Source organism: Leopardus geoffroyi, chromosome B4 (genome assembly GCF_018350155.1).
Source record: "Leopardus geoffroyi isolate Oge1 chromosome B4, O.geoffroyi_Oge1_pat1.0, whole genome shotgun sequence".
Taxonomy (NCBI): domain Eukaryota; kingdom Metazoa; phylum Chordata; class Mammalia; order Carnivora; family Felidae; genus Leopardus; species Leopardus geoffroyi.
In genome coordinates, this window is record NC_059341.1 from 105,602,345 (window position 1) to 105,620,656 (window position 18,312).

General features: G+C 34.4%; 1 long non-coding RNA gene across 1 annotated transcript; it reads left to right on the forward strand.

The window, feature by feature from the left end:
* The first annotated feature begins 8,487 nt into the window (after positions 1-8,487).
* On the forward strand, positions 8,488-18,038 carry LOC123590608. The gene is made up of 3 exons (XR_006708870.1): positions 8,488-8,722; positions 10,170-10,176; positions 18,028-18,038. It is a non-coding gene; the product is annotated as an uncharacterized LOC123590608 (long non-coding RNA).
* Positions 18,039-18,312: the final 274 nt, after the last annotated feature.

Genomic DNA, 18,312 nt, shown 5'->3' on the forward strand with positions numbered 1-18,312 from the left:
AAATGTAATTTTATTAACTAGAAACAAGGATTAATCTAAGTGTGGTATCATTTTTATAAATTCAGTGTTGTAAAAAACACACCCAAAATATATGTAAAATACCACCCATCGAGAAGTCAGGCAAAACATTCAAAAAAACTTTGCAATGATCTACCATTAATATTTTGCAACAAGAATTGCTCATTCTGTTATTTTCTCTCAACTTCCACTTTGAGTTTGGGAGCTAGCAAGACTCTATTTTGAGCTGGCCAAAGATATCTTTGAATTATATATAGAATAAGCAGGCATATGACTTAAATGAGATATTTCCTTCCTATAGAATAATATAGAATTATGTGTACCATTTATAGTACTTAAGACCGACTTCAGTTCCATATTTAACAGTATTCTTGAATAAATCTACAAATGAATCTGGAATACATTATAACACTATGTCCTTTTTCTATAAAGGACATGTAAGAACAGAAATAACAGTTGGAATAAAATCTGTTTACAGTGTCTTAACAAATAAATTATTTGAAGGTATCATTTTTTGGGGGGTAAATTTGCATCATCAGGTTTACCAATTATTTTGTGGGATGCTAATTAGTTTTTCAACATGAAATCAAGGTATACAAATAGATTTTTCATAAGAAAACTATATATAACTTAAGAAAAATAATTAGAAGCTAAAAAATATAAATGTGTGGCTAAATATGGGACACCTCATATTCTTCTATGAAAGGAATTAATTTGAAATGGTTAATTTTTCTCCAACTTTATTGACAACTGCATTTCCCAACTACAATCAACAAATAAAATCATATGTATTTAAATTGCTCAGTGTGATGATTTAATATACATATACATTGTTAAATGATTACCATAATCAAATTCATTAACACATGCATCACTTCATATAGTTATTTTTTGTGTGTGCTGAGAACACTTACGTTTAATCTCAGCAAATCTCAAGTATACAAAATACTTATTATAGTCACCATGTTGTATGTAAGATCCTCAAAAATAATTCATCTTATAACTAAAAATTTGTACCCTCTGACCAATATCTGCCTCTTTCCTCCACCTTCAGAGGAACCAGTAACCACCATTCTATCTTTGTTTCTGAGTTCAATTTTTTTTTTCTTGGTCCAGATTCCATATATAAGTGATACTATACAGTATTTGTCTTTTTGTGTTTGGTTTATTTCATTTAGCATAATGCCCTCCAAGTTAATCCATGTTGCCACAGAGGGCAGGATTTCCTTCTTTATTAAGGCTGAATAGTATTCCATTGTAGAAACATACCACATTTTCTTTCTCCATTGTTGACAAGCACTTAGGTTGTTTGCATATCTTGGTTTTTGTGAATAATGCCACATGAATACAGGTGTGCAGATATCTCTTCAAGATAGTGATTTTGTTTCCTTTGGATATATACCCAGAAGTGGGATTGTTAGATCATATGATTGTTCTATTTTTAATTTTATGAGGAAACTCCATGCTGTTTTTCATAATGGCTATACCAATTTTCATTCCCACCAACAGTGCACAGTGTTCCCTTTTCTCTATATTCTCTCCAGCACCAGTTGTCTCTTGTCTTTTTGAAAATAACCACCCTAACAGGTGTGAGGTAACATTTCACCATGGTTTTGACTTGCATATCACTGATGATTAGTGATGTTGAGCACCTCTTCATATACCTATTGGTCATTTGCAGATCTTTGCCAAACTGGCATTGGGGACTAATAGGGAGAGAAAGAAATAATAATATATTTGTATACTGATTCAACAGCAAGTAAAAAAGAAACAAACATATTGGAGAAGAGTGCATTCTGAAATAATGACATTGACTAGGTGACAGGAGATGAGATCTAGATCATGAGCAGAGGTGTGATGTTTAAATAAAAACACTGTGGTCTCATATATGGCAACAAGTATGAATACTGGAGTATGAATATGCTAATATTGGTGGCTGGTTAAGAAGTGTAGTCATGAATTTCTGTGAAAGTTTACTGATGATAGCTATAATTTTCTCAGCAAAGTAGCAAAGTAGAAAGTAAGGTGAGGATGGAGACATGTAAGAATTTGAGAAGGAAAGAAGAGAAACGGTCATTTAGAAGATAAGAAATATGAAACGATTAGGGATATATAGTGTGATTGCTGAGAGAAATGGAGGATTTGTTTGTGATTCAAAATCATGAATTGAAAGTAAAACAAGTTATCATAGTTGTGTTTTTTTCCCCCCAGCCTTATGGTGCACAGGTGGAGCTTGGTATAGGAGAAGAGTTTAATTAAACGAGATTTGTGTTTTGCTAAGGAGGTAAAAAATAAAGCAAGGATAACATAAAGAAAAGACTATAGGGAGGATATACAAGAAATTAAAATCAGAAACCATGATTTTAAGCTGAGTGGAAGAAAAAGACATGGGGAGGTGTGGTTAGATTGAAGAAGATTAGGGGTCTGGGTCTTGAGGTAAAATAAGAAAAAAGAAGAGGATGTAGTTAGAGGGATACATAAAATTGAAATGTGGAGTGGTTGTAATTATAAAGGACAGGATCTTTAGGGTATTCCCATGGAAATGTATGGCTGAGGCAGGTTGAAGGACAATGTCATGGAGGAGAGGAGGTCAATGCCAGAGGGTATACGGTAGTGGAAAGATTATTTACAGGAATATATTTAAATGCTTAAAGTTAAGTCACAAGGGAGTGACTGCAAAATAGGAGATAAAATTCTTGAGAAATTAATATCATTTATGAAATATATTCTAATGAAGAAAATGATTGATGTAAAATTTGTGCTCCCCAATGGTCTTATTTATTTATTCATTTATTTATTTATTTATTTATTTATTTATTTATTTATTATGTTTATCTATTTTTGAGAGAGAGAGTGCAAGCAGGGGAGGGGCAGAAAGAGAGGGGGATAGAGTATCCAAAGCAGGCTCCGCATTGACAGCAGCAAGCCCAATGCAGGGCTCAAACTCAAAAACCGCAAGATCATGACCTGAGCTGAAGTGGAACTCTCAACCAACTGAACCACCCAGAGGTCCCTTATCTTAATTTAAAGCTTTGTTGTTGAATGAAAGGCTGACCTGAGTCAATATTTATATACCATATATACGATATTTCTGGATTTTATTTTTTAAATAATATTAAGTAAAACTATATGACTTTGTGAAATCAGACTCCAAAAGAATACATTCTATTTATAGAGCCAGGGTTGCCAATTGAAATGGAACAGGAATTCTTCCTCCATGCTATAAACGCAGGGAGAGAAAAGCTTATTTTCCTAGTGAGATCAGAACAACTTCTCAAAAGACTGATACATCCTCTTATTACAAACAATAGTGTGAGTAGGTATCAGGTGAACCCCTATGGGCAAGATGCTTATTAATTTTAAGAGTCAAACCCATGGTCAGTTGTGGCTCACTTAGTGGTGGCTCACCACTAAGATTGTGTGAGAATATGACAACTCAGACAAAATCAGAGAACATATGGATGTGATTTGAAAGAAAAAAGTAATAGCATGGAAAACCAGGTGTAATTTCTCCTAGGAGCAGAAAAAGGATAAGAATTATGAGGATTGTAATGTAGTGATATAACAATATATGACAATTGAAATAACAAAACTAATGTGCTCCAGTAAGATATCTTGATATAAATTTTAACAAATTTTACACCATTCAAGATCCATAGGGATATATTCAGAAGAGAAAAATTATGTGTTAGCATAGGCAAGGGTGTCTAAGTTATGCTACAGTAATAAATAATTCCCATATCTCAGTGCATTAGCACAATAAAGGGTTATTTCTCCCTCACACTACATGTCCAAAGCAGATCAGCAAAGAGCCTGTTCATGTAGTTCATTCAAGGTCTGAGACTGATAGTCTCCATCCCATACTGACATGATAACACCTGGAAGTTCTACATACCACATTTACTCATAATTTGTCCGTCAAAGCAACAAAGGCAGAGAAATGGAATATTTGTGAATAGTCACAACAAAATTATAAGAAAATAAACCAGTTAAATAAACAACAAAATAACAACAAATAAACAGAAAAATCCCCCCCCCCAAATATGCACGTATGAATGGTGGAGAAGGGGAAAGACTCAATTCAACTAAGCAGTTAAAATCTCCAGTTCCTAACAAATCTATAATATTGTCTTACAACTTGCACCCTTTAAAAAAATATAGAAATTGGCACCAAGTCAACCTATCCCTCTAGCTTATCATTCTCAAGGGAACAAAACTGACCCTTGCATAAAATTGAATGTAAAATGCAATATAGAGGGTATTCCCAGTCGGGCAAGAAGGATTAAATCATGCTTCTAAGCCAATATTCTTTTTAGAGTAATTTTAGGAACATCTCCCTTACTCTGCAGTAATCTCTTTTTTCTCTCTGTCTCCCTCTCTCTCTCTCAGGTGACTCTCACTTCTTCATTAGACATGATTTGATGGTTTTATAATTTGAGATATAAAACTGAAAATAAATATCTAATTACACTGATAAGAACGCATATGATTTCAAAAAGAAGCTGAGATCTTCCTCCAAAACATTCAAAATCTTGGTTGTTTTTCCTTTCAGCAACATTGTTTAGCTTCTGCTCTGTAAGGATAAATGGAAACTGTCCATGGAAGTATTTTGGTCATGCACAGCTGCACTCAGGCACTGTTAGCAGAATGTTGCTGTTGAGGAAGATAATATGGGTCAACATTTCCACACTTATGAGGACTTCATTGTAAAATCACGATTACTTCCTTTAAACAAAGGTTTGATTCTAGAAGAATTAATATATCACCGAAGGATTCTTTGTTTTGATGGAAGTGACAGGGAAGGTAGGAGGGAAGCCAAGAGAGAGCCCAATAGCTATCCAACTGTCACACACAGCTGAGGAGCCCAACGCTGAGAGACAGGAAGTCAATTTCCAAATGGAACATATAAGACCAGAAGTTTGGTGCCATAACCTCAGATACATAAGATGAATCCAGCACACTCTGTGTGGTTGTCAAGACAGTCTCATAGACAGGATTTCTGAGAGTTCTTTGGAAAGAGTTGGGGATGACAGCAACTTAGGTTGTGGAGAGTAATGCAGAGAAAGTATATTATGATGGACAAAAAGAAAGAGACTTTTCTGTCATTTATGTTTGGAACACACAGAATGGGGAAAAAAGGGAATATTATGTCATAACATGCATTTTTTTAAAAGATCTATGCTATATTCAAAGACAATGTTTTCAAATTAAGAACAAAGAAGTAGTCCTTATTAAGTATTGATAGCTAATATAGCAGAAAACATAGAAACACGAGGCAGATTATGTGGATCCAAACTCTGCCTTTGCTATTCATATGCTGTGTGAGTTTTCACAGGTTACCTGTCTTTCTGTGATTCAGTTTCATCTATAAAATGGTATAAACATAGTAAGCTTTTGTTTCAATGATTAAATAAGTTTATATGTGTAAATCACTTACTAGAGGGTCTGGTACATACAGATCACTCAATTAACTTTATTCATTACTGCTATTACTCAAGTTAATAATGTCTTATTTTAATAATATGTCCCCTATAGGAGTCTGGCAAAGTACTCAAATAATTTGTAGGTAATGTTGAATTATTCTCCATAAACTGACTCTAGGGAGAAATAGCTACTGACAGTAAAATGCTTTAAATATACCCATTGGAAATATGTCCACTTTACTATCTATATGAATACCTATATATAGCATATTAATTAAAATATTTTCCAAGGTATGCCCCAATTTTGCTTTAAAAACAGGGGCACCTGGGTGGCCCAGTCGGTTAAGCATCTGACTTCAGTTCAGGTCATGATCTCACAGTCCGTGAGTTCGAGCCCCGTGTCGAGCTCTGTGCTGACAGCTCAGAGCCTGGGGCCTGCTTTGGATTCTGTGTCTCCCTCTCTCTCTGCCCCTCCCCTGCTCATGTTCTGTCTCTCTCTGTCTCAAAAATAAATAAAAACATTAAAAAAATTATATATATATATGTGTGTGTGTGTGTATGTGTGTGTGTGTAAGTATTTATATTTGCAAACATAGAATATTATTTCAGGAAAGATACAAAAATCTGTTCATTGTTATTACCTCTGAGGAAGGAGATGTGGATATGTAATGGAAAGAAACTTAATTTTCATTGTATTATCCTTAATGTTAGGATTTTTAAATCTAACACCATTTCAATAAACACTAAATAAAAATATTTTCTTTCCCCATACAAAGCAATTTATTTTGCCTTATCACATGTATTTTCTGTTTCAATGAAGTATTTTTCTTTTGCAATGATAGGCACAGTCCTCAGAAATCAGAAGGCACATGTTGAATTATGCATGAATGTTAAGAGAACTTTTTAACTCTGGCATTAGCAGAACTTCCTACCGGGGTAGGGCAGGAAAATACCCTGTTCATTGATGACCTGCCAGAGCAAGATTAACACTAGTGCACGTTGCCAAAAGTAGTATTCTCTATTCTAGATTATTTAAAGTATGTAGTCTTCCAAACCAGAAAGCTATATTGGGATCCCATTACCATTTTTGTCTCTGACATCAATAAACCAAAGAACTGTTTGGTACAAATACAATGGACATATCACAAGGTTATAATGGACCGTTGTGGTTCAAGCAAACAAGGGATCCCTAAATGAAGAGTATACTTTTATCCTGAAGAGAAAGAAAACCAAAAAATAGCAGAATTTTTCCAGTACAATTTCTAGGAAAGTTGTGAAATAACCTTCTTTTTATAAAGTGTTGCAACTGTTGACTACGCATATTAAAGGAGCACATATTTTTTCTTCTTTTATTTTTAACATCTTTGCAACAATTATTATCTAACTTTGAACTTGTGCAAAGTTTCTTTAAGGATAGTTATTTTAAGTCATCAGAGTGAGCACTCACACTGGGGGATATTTTCACTTTTATCTATAGACTATAAAAAGTAACTTAACAGGTAGAAATTGCTATTTTGATAAATTCATTAGCTGAAATATTTTGTAGAACCTGTGTGCAGAATTAATTGCTTTCCCTCTCAGAATAATCAAGCCATGTTTGTTCACAAAAAATTAATGAAATTATTGCAGTAATTTATAATTATGCCAATGCTAGGAAAATTCATTGTTTTCTAATTGCATAGAAAATGTACAGCTCAACCATTGTGTTGTACGTACTAAGAAGGAGTTTGTTATACTATAGAAAATGAATTTTATTTTGAAACAAACTCCTTTTTAGTACGTACAACATAATGGTTGAGCTGTAATAAATTCTTTTCCCTTTTTTAAAAAAATACTGTTTTAGAGCAGTTTTAGGTTTACAGAAAAATTAAGAGGACGGCACAGGGATTTCCTATTTATTTTATTTTATTTATTTATTTATTTTTAATTTTTTTTTTCAACGTTTATTTATTTTTGGGACAGAGAGAGACAGAGCATGAACCCGGGAGGGGCAGAGAGAGAGGGAGACACAGAATCGGAAACAGGCTCCAGGCTCTGAGCCATCAGCCCAGAGCCCGACGCGGGGCTCGAACTCCCGGACCGCGAGATCGTGACCTGGCTGAAGTCGGACGCTTAACCGACTGCGCCACCCAGGCGCCCCAGGGATTTCCTATTTAGCCACTGCACATGCAGACCCTTCCCATTACCAATATCTACCACCACAGTGGTACATTTGCTACCACTGGTGAGCCTATACTGACACATCATATTACTAAAATTCTGTAGTTTGCCTTAGGGTTCACTCTTGATGCTGCAGACTCTAAGTATTTGGACAATTGTACAACGGCACATATCTATCATTATAGTATTATATAGAGGATTTTCAGTGTCTTAGCGTAATAACATTTTACCCTGAAAAGTTTGGTTACAAATAACTCACATCTGACAACACTATTTGAAATGCAAATTTCAAACTATTATTTATTTAATCAGTATCTTTCCTCTAGCATAATACTGATGAAATAATTAATAATATCAAATGAAATGATTAAATGTTAAAATCTCCGAACAATTGCTTCTGGACAAGAGCTATTGGCATTAAACAAGAAACCCCATAGTACTCTGCAATCTAATTCCATATTTAACTAAGACGTCAAGCAGAAAATTACTCATCCTTCGAAAAGAGGTTTAAGTAACCCTTTAATCACGAGGGTCTGAATAATGCTAATCACTGAGGAAAAAATAATTATTAGGTCAGAGGAGAAAGTCACTAAGTGCACTTATAAAAAAGATGCTAATATATGTATTGTGCAGCCATTGGGATAACAAGTAAGGCAGGCCATTACTATTTTTCTATAGACAATTGGAGGCCTGTGTACTTCTGCAAAGTCTGTGAACTTTGACCTTTAACTGCCACAAAAATAGATAAGGTGTTAACTATAGGGAAACAGCTCCACCATTGTGCCCTGGTTACCTTGAACACATCCATACAAACAGAGGTTTGAATCACATCATATCTGAGTCTTGGCAGGATGCTTTATGATTCTCTTGGAATAGGAGAGATGCTGGAATTCATAGAAAGGTAATTGTTAGCAGTAAGGCTTTGACAGTGAAGTTGACTGTATAAAGTTCTGGTATATATTGGCTGCGGAATGCTCCAAAGAGTAATATTGTTGTGTGGATGTTTTTTATGATTATATTATGATAATATTGGCATATTCTGCTAGGAAAAATAGGGCAAAGGGGTCTGCTGTACATTCAACGTTGAATCCAGAAACGAATTCTGATTCTCCTTCTGTTAGGTCAAAGGGAGCCCAAGTAGTTTCTGCTGATGTTGAAATGAAGCATATTATGGCTAAGGGTCTTGTGGGGAAAACTAATCATAGGTGTTCTTGGGCGGTAATTCATGTGGCTAGTGTGCAAGATCCATTTATTAGTAGTACTGATAGGAGGATGATGGCTAGTGTGAGATGTGAGCGATAGGAGGGTGATGGCTTTGTATGAGATTGTTTGGGCTTTGGCCAGGAGGGCTCTGATTAAAGCGTATTTTGAATTTGAGGCTCATCTTGACCGTAAGATTGAGTAGACGGGGAGGCTTGACATACCCAATATAAATAGCACTTCTAGGCTTATGTTAATGAGTGGATATGGTATTGGTAGAGGGATGCATATGGGTAGAGCGAGTGAGAGGGCTAAGATGGGTGCTATAATGAATATAGATATGGAGGATGTGAGGGGTCAGTGGGGTTCTTTGGTGAAGAGTTTTACCATGTCTGCAGTGGGCTGAAGCAGGCCATATGGTCCTACAACGTTTGGTCCTTTGCAAAGTTGCAACCTGTAAGGCCCTGTCCTACTCACTCTTTTTATCCCATGAGAGGTTGTTATGAAACAGTTTTTCATAGTCTCTGGGGTCTGATGAGGTGTGGGACTTTCTAGCTCATCTTCCCCAGAATAGTGTCAGAATATAAACTTACTTAGCTACAGTCTATATTTGGTTCCTCAGCAACAGTATGTCCAAAAGATCTCATTGCAACCTCCCATCCTTTTCATTTCCATATTATCCTTTTTGGTGTATGGAACAAAAATAGCGTGGAACAGGCACCTTTGGCTTATAATTCTTTTCATTGTTTATGTAAGTAATAAACTGTCTAAATCTGTAAATGGCTCATTGTATCCTTACCAGCTCAAGTAGTCTGGCCTTGGGCTTGGCCTTGCCAATCTTGTGTGTTTGCTTGACAATAACAGAAGCTCTACATTGAGTATATTACATTTAAACTCAGAACATGAGATACTATGAGGTATATAGAAGGAATCCAGAACTGAAACAACAAAACTGTAAAAGTATTTTGGATGGAGATCCATTGGTTGTCTAATAATTTATTTCAGTTGTTTATAATCATCATTTTTAAATAATGAAATAGAAACAAAAAAGAGGGAAAATGAAAATAGACTAGTATAATTATAAAAAAAATCAGAGTTCATAGCATTTAATAATGTTCAGCTAGCATATAAAAACATTGTTTTGTGAAATTTATATTTCAGTAATTTATATGAGTATCCTCTGTATCATTTAACTATGGCCATAAGAACTCTATACTAAAAAAAGAAACAGGGAAAACTAAATCTCAGCAGCATACAGTAAAATTTTATTTAGCTCCGAAGTTGGTAGGTTGGTTAGAGTTTGCCTATTCTAGTCTAGGCTTCACCGAATGCCTCTACTAATCTCAACTGGGCTCATTCATTTTAAAGGATGGGTGTCAATGGTTCTGTGGTCAACTTGGCTCAGGTTGGCTCTACTCCATGATCTGTCATCTTCCTCCTAGGACCAGAAAGCTGCCATTGCATATTCATGTTCTTCCCATGGCAGTAGTTGGGGCACATATACTTTTCATGCTTCTGTTTGCATTATATCAACAAATATCTGGCCAGACCAAGTCACCTAAGAACCTAGAGCCAAGAGATCAGGAAAGACAGTCTTCTTACAGTGGAAGGGCACTGCAAAGTGACATGGTACAGGGTACTGAAGAGTTAGAACAATAATCCAGTTAGCCACATTATCCCTAGCCAAAGTTTCTCTATCTGAACATATGCTTCAATGGAATGCAATCATGTGTATTCAAAATATCATGTCAAAATCTAAAAAGCTTTATAATAAATATATATGCATTTTCCAACAAAAATAGTTTAGTTGCCTGTGAGTCTAAGAAAATATAAGATCAACTTGTTATCATCATTCAGATTTTCTTCAAACAGGATCAAATTGTGTACTTCTGTCATTTAAATGTATTGTGTATTATGGCTACAACCCACCCCTTATTAACTTAAAAATGTCTTCAAAAAATGGTACATGTTTTCAAATAAGGTAATTGAATTCAGAGACCTAGAAAGGCTCATGCATTAGAAGTTGGAAGTTGTAAACCATATAGATAGAGTAAAGCACATAAAGGTTGTAAACCTGGACATGAGTAAGAAAATAAACAAATATGGTGGACATGGCATTTGATTCTAGAAAGCTTTACCATGTTACCAAACTACAATTTAATCTTTTTGCACTAACTAAAGAATCTTTTCTGTAATGGATTATTGGCCATCAAGTATCACATGCATACTACAAAATATGTTGTACATATTTAAAAATCTGAGGAAAGAGGAAATCAAGAAAGAAGTTGATTTGGTGCAGGAATTGGGTTTCAATAAATATTGGATGCATCAATGACCTGAGAAAAATATGCAAATCTATATAAGATAATGAGTGAAATGCCTTCCACAGATAGCGAGCGGAAACAATTTTTCCCAAAAAATTACACTAAAAAGCAAATTTCCATGCTTATCATTCAGGCACTCAGTCAATTTAATTTTCACTGTCAATCTAAAGATCCAGGGATACTTGACATCAAATATTAAAGGAAAAAGAAAATATTAGAAAGACAAAGTCATTTAAATTGCAATGAGAATGAGTGTGACATAAGCTGAAAGCTTATTTTCAAAAATGCAATTACAAAAAAAAAATCTCGGTTTATCAGGCCCAGTATTAAGCAGGGAAAGGATCTCAAGAAGACGTTTTCTGTTGTTCATTGCATTGCTTTGACTAAGGCTTCAGACGATAGGTGATGCATAGTCATTTTCTTAAAGAATCTTGGGACCCAAGAAGAAAAGACTATCTACCAGATCTTTGAATTTGTCACAAATGGAATTTGGACATTTACTCTTTTACTTGTTCCTTCACTGGCTCATTCTCGCCCATCCCTCAAACATCAATGATGACTACCACATTCATCTCCACCTTCTCACCACTAAATCCTACCTCCCTTCAACTGATAAGTAGCTTTCATTTTAAAAGTTTTTACATTTTTTTATTTTTCCAAATGTATTTGGCTTCATTATGAAATTTTAAAATATCATGCCATTGATTGTTTGCATCATATTATGTTACATGTCCCTTGCATTGAAAAATGATAATGTAATTTGTATCTAATAAAATACACAGTATCATTGTGTTTTTCCTCAAAATATGCCTACAAATGAGTTCGTTAAGTGTTACAATATTAGTCAACTAGACTTTTAAGTGATTTATAATATCCTTAAACTCCTAATAGATTTTTATATATTCATTTGAGTTATTTGTTTTAATAAACTTTGGCAAAGTTTGAGGGGACTTTTGTATGGGCTGAGAAATCATTGAATTTTTTTAAATGATGAACATCAAGGTTCCTACTATGTTAAAAATTTTATATTAAACAAGTTTACAGAAATGGGCTAAGTTTCAGTAACGAGAGATGCCTATATTGTGTGCATGTGTGTGTACTTGATCATGTAAGTCACTATCAGAAAAGATTGGAAGCCCCTAGAGAACTCTTTTACTCCAACACTATAGAAGTGTTAATTTAGGTCTCTAAAAATAGGGGGTAGGGGACAATCCACACTGAATTCCATGACCTCATAACTATATTTAATCCAAAAGTTACAAATGCTTTTCCTCAGATGAAGGGAAAAGACAAGAAAAAATATAATAAGCATTTACTGGATACTTTTCAAATATTGTAGTTAGTCATCACAGCTGGTCTACCATTAATTCAGCATTGAAGGCAGTGGAATAGCCAGCAAGAACCAGGAGATCTCCTTAGCCAGGACTCACTTAAATGAGGAATTTTGATTATATACCATATGAGGTTATAAATGGAACCATGTTTTTGTATGTAGTTTCTTGCATTTTTTATGCTTCAGAGAGTCCATTTATGAACAGAGAAAAAAGTTCCCAATATTGTTTATTTAAAAGTAAATGTTTAAGGATGCCTGGGTGGCTCACTTGTTTGAGTGTCCAACTCTTGCTTTCGGTTCACGTCATGATCCCAGGGTTGTGCGCTGAGCTTGGAGCCTGCTTAAAATTCTCTCTCTCTCTCTCTCTCTGCTCCTTTCCCCCACTCACACGTTCTATCTCTCTACAAAATAAATAAATACATAAAAGTAAATGTTTAAAATACACCACAGGTTTTATAATTCTACTATATAAAATTGGGCTTCTTTGTTCATTTTATAATGGAATTCTCAGAAAGTGTAACTTAGTCTGGCCTCTGTTACCTGATGACATCTCTTGCATGGGAATGGTTATCACCCAATGTTACATGGAAGGAAGATGAGATGAAAGAAGTTACTCACCTAAAGAAGTAATATAGCTCTTAAGCAAGAGATGCATGATTCAAAAGCAGAGAATCCATACGTCTCTCACTACAAAGCATTTAAATCAACTTTAAGCATGCTTGACTTTTTGATAATCTTACAAATTTTGATATTTGGAAAACATTTTTTTCATTATTGTAGCTATACTTGGCAGGTGTAAATAATCAATGATAAAATTGTTGTGTTGAAACACTGTTTTTTGTAGAGTAAAAGAGCAATACATTCAAATGATATTCTTTTGTTTAACATAAGGATAACAATAATATGTATTGATAATTTATTTTTAGATCCAATAATAATCTTAGGTCTATTATTTATTTCAAAATGAAAAGATAACCAAGCTTTTATTCATCAGACTCAAGGAACAATGGAACATAAACTTGTCTTCAGTATATCTTTCATCTAAGTTTAAAACCATATTTTCACTAAAAATGTTGTTAATCTATACACATATTTAGTTTTCCTCCCATGTTCTTAGGCACTTGATGACACATAAATATAATAGAAACACTTTCGAGCTATTTTTCTGAAGTGCCTCCATGAGGCCAGAAGCTTCTGAGGCCTCTAAATTCTATAACTTTACAGAAGAATACAATTGTACAATATTCATAACAAAATTGCACTCGTAACTAACTTTGATCAGTAGTCACATTATTTTTGTGGATATGTCTTAAAAAAGTAATAAAGATGGTTAATATCTATCAATATTCCCTCAAATACAGTCCCTCAGGGACCAAACTCAGGCAATCTACTCAGCTACCATCTGCTGCACAAGGTTACTCTGTCCCTACTTGCAAATGATTCCAATTCTTCCATTAGCCTAAGACAGGACATTGTAGGTATCTAGAGTAAATACAGTGTTCTTACCAGGACTGGATTCTTTTAAATTCTTTAGAGAATAGAGACAACCTGCTCAGGATATAAAGTAGGAATTCTGTGCCTTCATTCATTATTTCAGAATTTGTATGGTAGTTTCTTGGAGCTTATTTATACTTTGTAGACCTCATGATCATACAGAAAAAAAGGTCTTCAGTATTTTTTTATGTCTATTTATTTTTGAGAAAGAGAGAGCATGAGTGAGGGAGGGGCAGAGAAAGAGGGAGACAGAGGCTTCAAAGCGACTCCATGCTGACAGACAAAGAACCTAACTTGGGGCTCAAACTCATGGAACCACCAGATCATGGCCTGAACCGAAGTCAGACACTTAACCGACTGAGCCATTCATGTGTCCCAGGTCTTTAATATTTTTTAAGCAGATGTTGTTTAAGGAAAGATGTTGTTTAAAGATACAAACTTGCAAGTGGTAGATAAATAAATCCTGGAGATCTAATGTATGGTGTAGTGAATATAGAAAACAATATTGTATTATAACCATCAAACTTGCTAAGAGACTAGATCTTAATTATCCCACCACAAAAAAGAAATGATAATTACATGACGTGACAGAGATACTAACCCTCCCTGCAATGGCAATCATACCACAATATATAAATGGATCAAATCAATATGTTGTGCACCTTAAATGTACGTGATATTATATGTCCAATATATTTCAATAAAAAAAAGTTTTAAACTGGTTCTAGCAGAATTAAACTGGTTCAAACATCAACAAGTACATTTTTTTCTCTCTCTCTGGCTATGAGCAGAAGTAAACTAAAACAACAAAAATGCTATGAATAAAAATTTCAAACGTATTAAAATGTTCACATTCCCCAAGATAATTTCATTCAGAGCATTATAATTTGTATTTGACCATTTACCTCTGAGAATTTCTACCTATAGTCTATTAACCTTATAATCAACTTGCCAAAAGCTGAAAGCAATGTTTGCTCTACTGGCAATCTTTTCATCTCTAATAGGTCCCTAATAAATTATTTTCTGTAATTGAAAACATTATCTAAATACACCCAAGACCCAAACTTGTATAAAGGAGGAAACTTTTAGCTGTAAGAAATTTATATTTATCGTTGATCCCTAATTTTTAAAAAGTAGTTTTTAAATCATTATTTCCTTTAAGACTACTTTTCAAGGACAAAGAAAGGTAAGTCCCATTCCTAGCTGAAAAATAACTATATAAAAGCCAGTTAGAAATATATATTTGTTTCTTCTTTTTCATGAAAAGCTTCTCAGAGTTGAGCCTTCACACCATTCAGAAAGTTATATCCTCTTCACTCAAGGAGAAATAGCTTTAAATGTAGTACTTGGACTATCCCACTAGCTCATGTTATATATGGAAACTAGGTATACTGTGTTGTTTGTCTTGCTGAATAAAGTTATGTAAAATCAGACAAATGGCAGATGGCTATGCATGGGCTTTAATGGTTTTTAGAGTCACTGGACTCTTCTTTAGCACCAAAGCAGAAACAACAAAGAAAAAACAAAAACACTTGTGTTCACAGGCTGGCTACTGGTAAAGACTATCATCTCCTATCTCATCACCAGTATCTAAGAAAACCAATCTGGATTGGAATTTGATTCTTCTCAATTTTCACAGTGGATGACATTTCTCTTGTTTTCATGAACATAATAATAAGAGAACATTCTTCACTGAAGAATATACTAACTCAAGAAAAATGTAAATGGAGTAGCATACCCTATGATGCACTGAGGTTATTCATATCTGAGAAGAGATCCTGCTGTCAGCCTCAAAACCTTGATCAGAGCTGTACATAATTAGCATCCAGCACTTAATTAGCATTCAATGAATGTTAGTGGAATTGGAAATGAGCTACTACAACTCATCATGTTTTGTGGGTTTTTAACATGATGAAGATGATATAGGAAAAAGGCTAGGATTTAGAGTCAGAATATCTAAGTTTGAAGGCCAGCTCTGATATTTACAAGTTTGGTGTCAGAAAAGTCACACAACCTCACAAAGTCTCAATTTTTCTCACATATAAAATGAGAATAAAGATGATTTTCCAAGAGAATTATTGGGAATATCAAAAATATAAAGAATATGAAAGCATTTTATAAAATGAAATATCCAAATACTCTTAAATGAAGGTAGAATATAAATAAAACAACAAAAACAAATTTAACCCACCAGTATTATGCAAAAATTCTAATTAGTGTTACAGTACCAGTGGTGTTTGCCTTTTCTTGTATCCTGGAATAAGAATTTCTTCAAATAACAGTAGCTAGGATTAAATAACTGAGTAATATTGACACCACAAGAGTGCACTGCAATTAAACAACATAGAAACATTCACAGATTAATCACTTGTCTTCTCATTGCAATTAGTTCATTTATTCCCTCTTTTCTTCAGTGGCAATTTTTCTGTGTAATTGACTTTCATTCTTAAGGCATTAATGTATAACAAAAGATTTCTGTTCATTAGAGAATATGTAGTGAGTTATGATGAAATCATGTTTTGATTATGTCTAATTTTAGTTTAATTTTCATCTTGTACATTTTACCTATAGGGATAACAGAAAAATCTGAGAAAACAATGTTAATGCAACAATTTGGAAAGAATCAAAATTAGGTAGCAATGAGGAAAAGAGTAATAAGTAAGATAAAGAGATTTCTGGGGCATATGGGTGGCTCAGTTGGTTAAGCATATCCAACTCTTGGTTTCAGCTCAGGTCATGATCTCACTATTTGTGAGATTGAGCCCTGTGTTGGATTCTGTGTGGACAACATGGAGCCTGCTTGGGATTCTCTCTCTCCCTCTCTTTCTCTCTCTCTCAAAATAAATAAAAAAAGATTTTAAAAATGGATTTCTGAGAAGTACTAATATATTACAGCAGCAAGAACATAAAATTGATTTGAAATACATGCATTTAAAAATATTACAACACATTCTACATTGTCAAGTAAGGATTAATATAAGTAGCTAATTAGGTTTGAACTAGCCAAACCCACTGTGTATAATTTAAGACTGCTGTTTTCCCGAAAATCTATAGCTAAGTAAATATTGTTTGTAAATAAAGCCAAGAATAGATCAAGTTGTAGCTTCAACACTCTTCAAACAGCCTTTAATGTTGATCACCTCTGAGGGCCCCTTTAACATTTGATGTGTCACTTAGAAATTATTTTTAAATACTGTTTATAAAATAATTCATTCTACTCTATAACTTATCAGGAAATAACTCCTGTAATTATAGTCACCTTTGCATTTATTATGCTTTAATATTTTCTTCAAAATGCTGTAGCTTCAGATTGCATGTTGCTGGGGTACACTGTTTTCAGTTGGCTGCACTCCTGAATCTCCACATTCCCTTAGTCACAAAGTCCTGACGGTTCCACCTCAGTATCTTTCTGTTTGTCCACTGACCTGAGAAGTCTGCTTCTAATCTTATCACTTTCACCAACTCAATGCATCCTCCAAAGTGCAGCTAGAGTAAAATAATTCTTCCACAACCCAATTCGGAGTATAACACTACACTCTGAAGTCTCCTGGCTATCATTCACTGACTCCAAGACAGTCCAGACTTTCCAAAAACTGTACAACCGTTCCCCTGCATACAACTGAGCCCTTTTTCTCTCTCCATTACCAAGCACACACTCTCAAGTCCCACCCATGCCTACACATATGTTCTATTCTTCAGTAATTCTCCATGCTCTTCCTAATCTCAAGTTTAAACATAAACTTTTTTCTATTTGTTCAACCTGCCCTTCCCCTATTTTGTCTAGTTAATCCTCATCCATCAGCTCTCAGTTTAGGTGTTACATTCTTCAGAAATACTAAGAATCAGTATAGGTTTCCTGCCTGTATGCCCTTTTGTATCCCCCCTTATTTACCATGGTATCCTCAGTATAGCAGAGAGATAGTAAAATTGGCAGTTAACAGACACTGAATAAATAAACAATAAAGAAGATGACTATATTAGATACATTTAAGTGTCATGTATAGCCAAAGTGTAATTCTCATTACATTTTATTTATTTTTTAAAGTTTATTTATTTATTTTGAGAGAAAGCTGAGAGAGCACACTTGTGGGTGAAGGGCAGAGAGAGAGGGAGAGAGAGAGAATCCCAAGCGGGCTCTGGCTGATAGCAGATGTGGGGCTGGAACTCACGAACTGTGAGATCATGACCTGTGCCAAAATCAAGAGTCTGACACTTAACCAACAGAGCCATCCAGGTACCCCATCATTACTTTTTAAACTATAACATTTATGAATTACTTCCTAAATTCACTACTCTATAGGATCACCTAGTGATAAAATACAAAGATACATAACTGAAAAATTGTCAAGGTAAAAGTGAA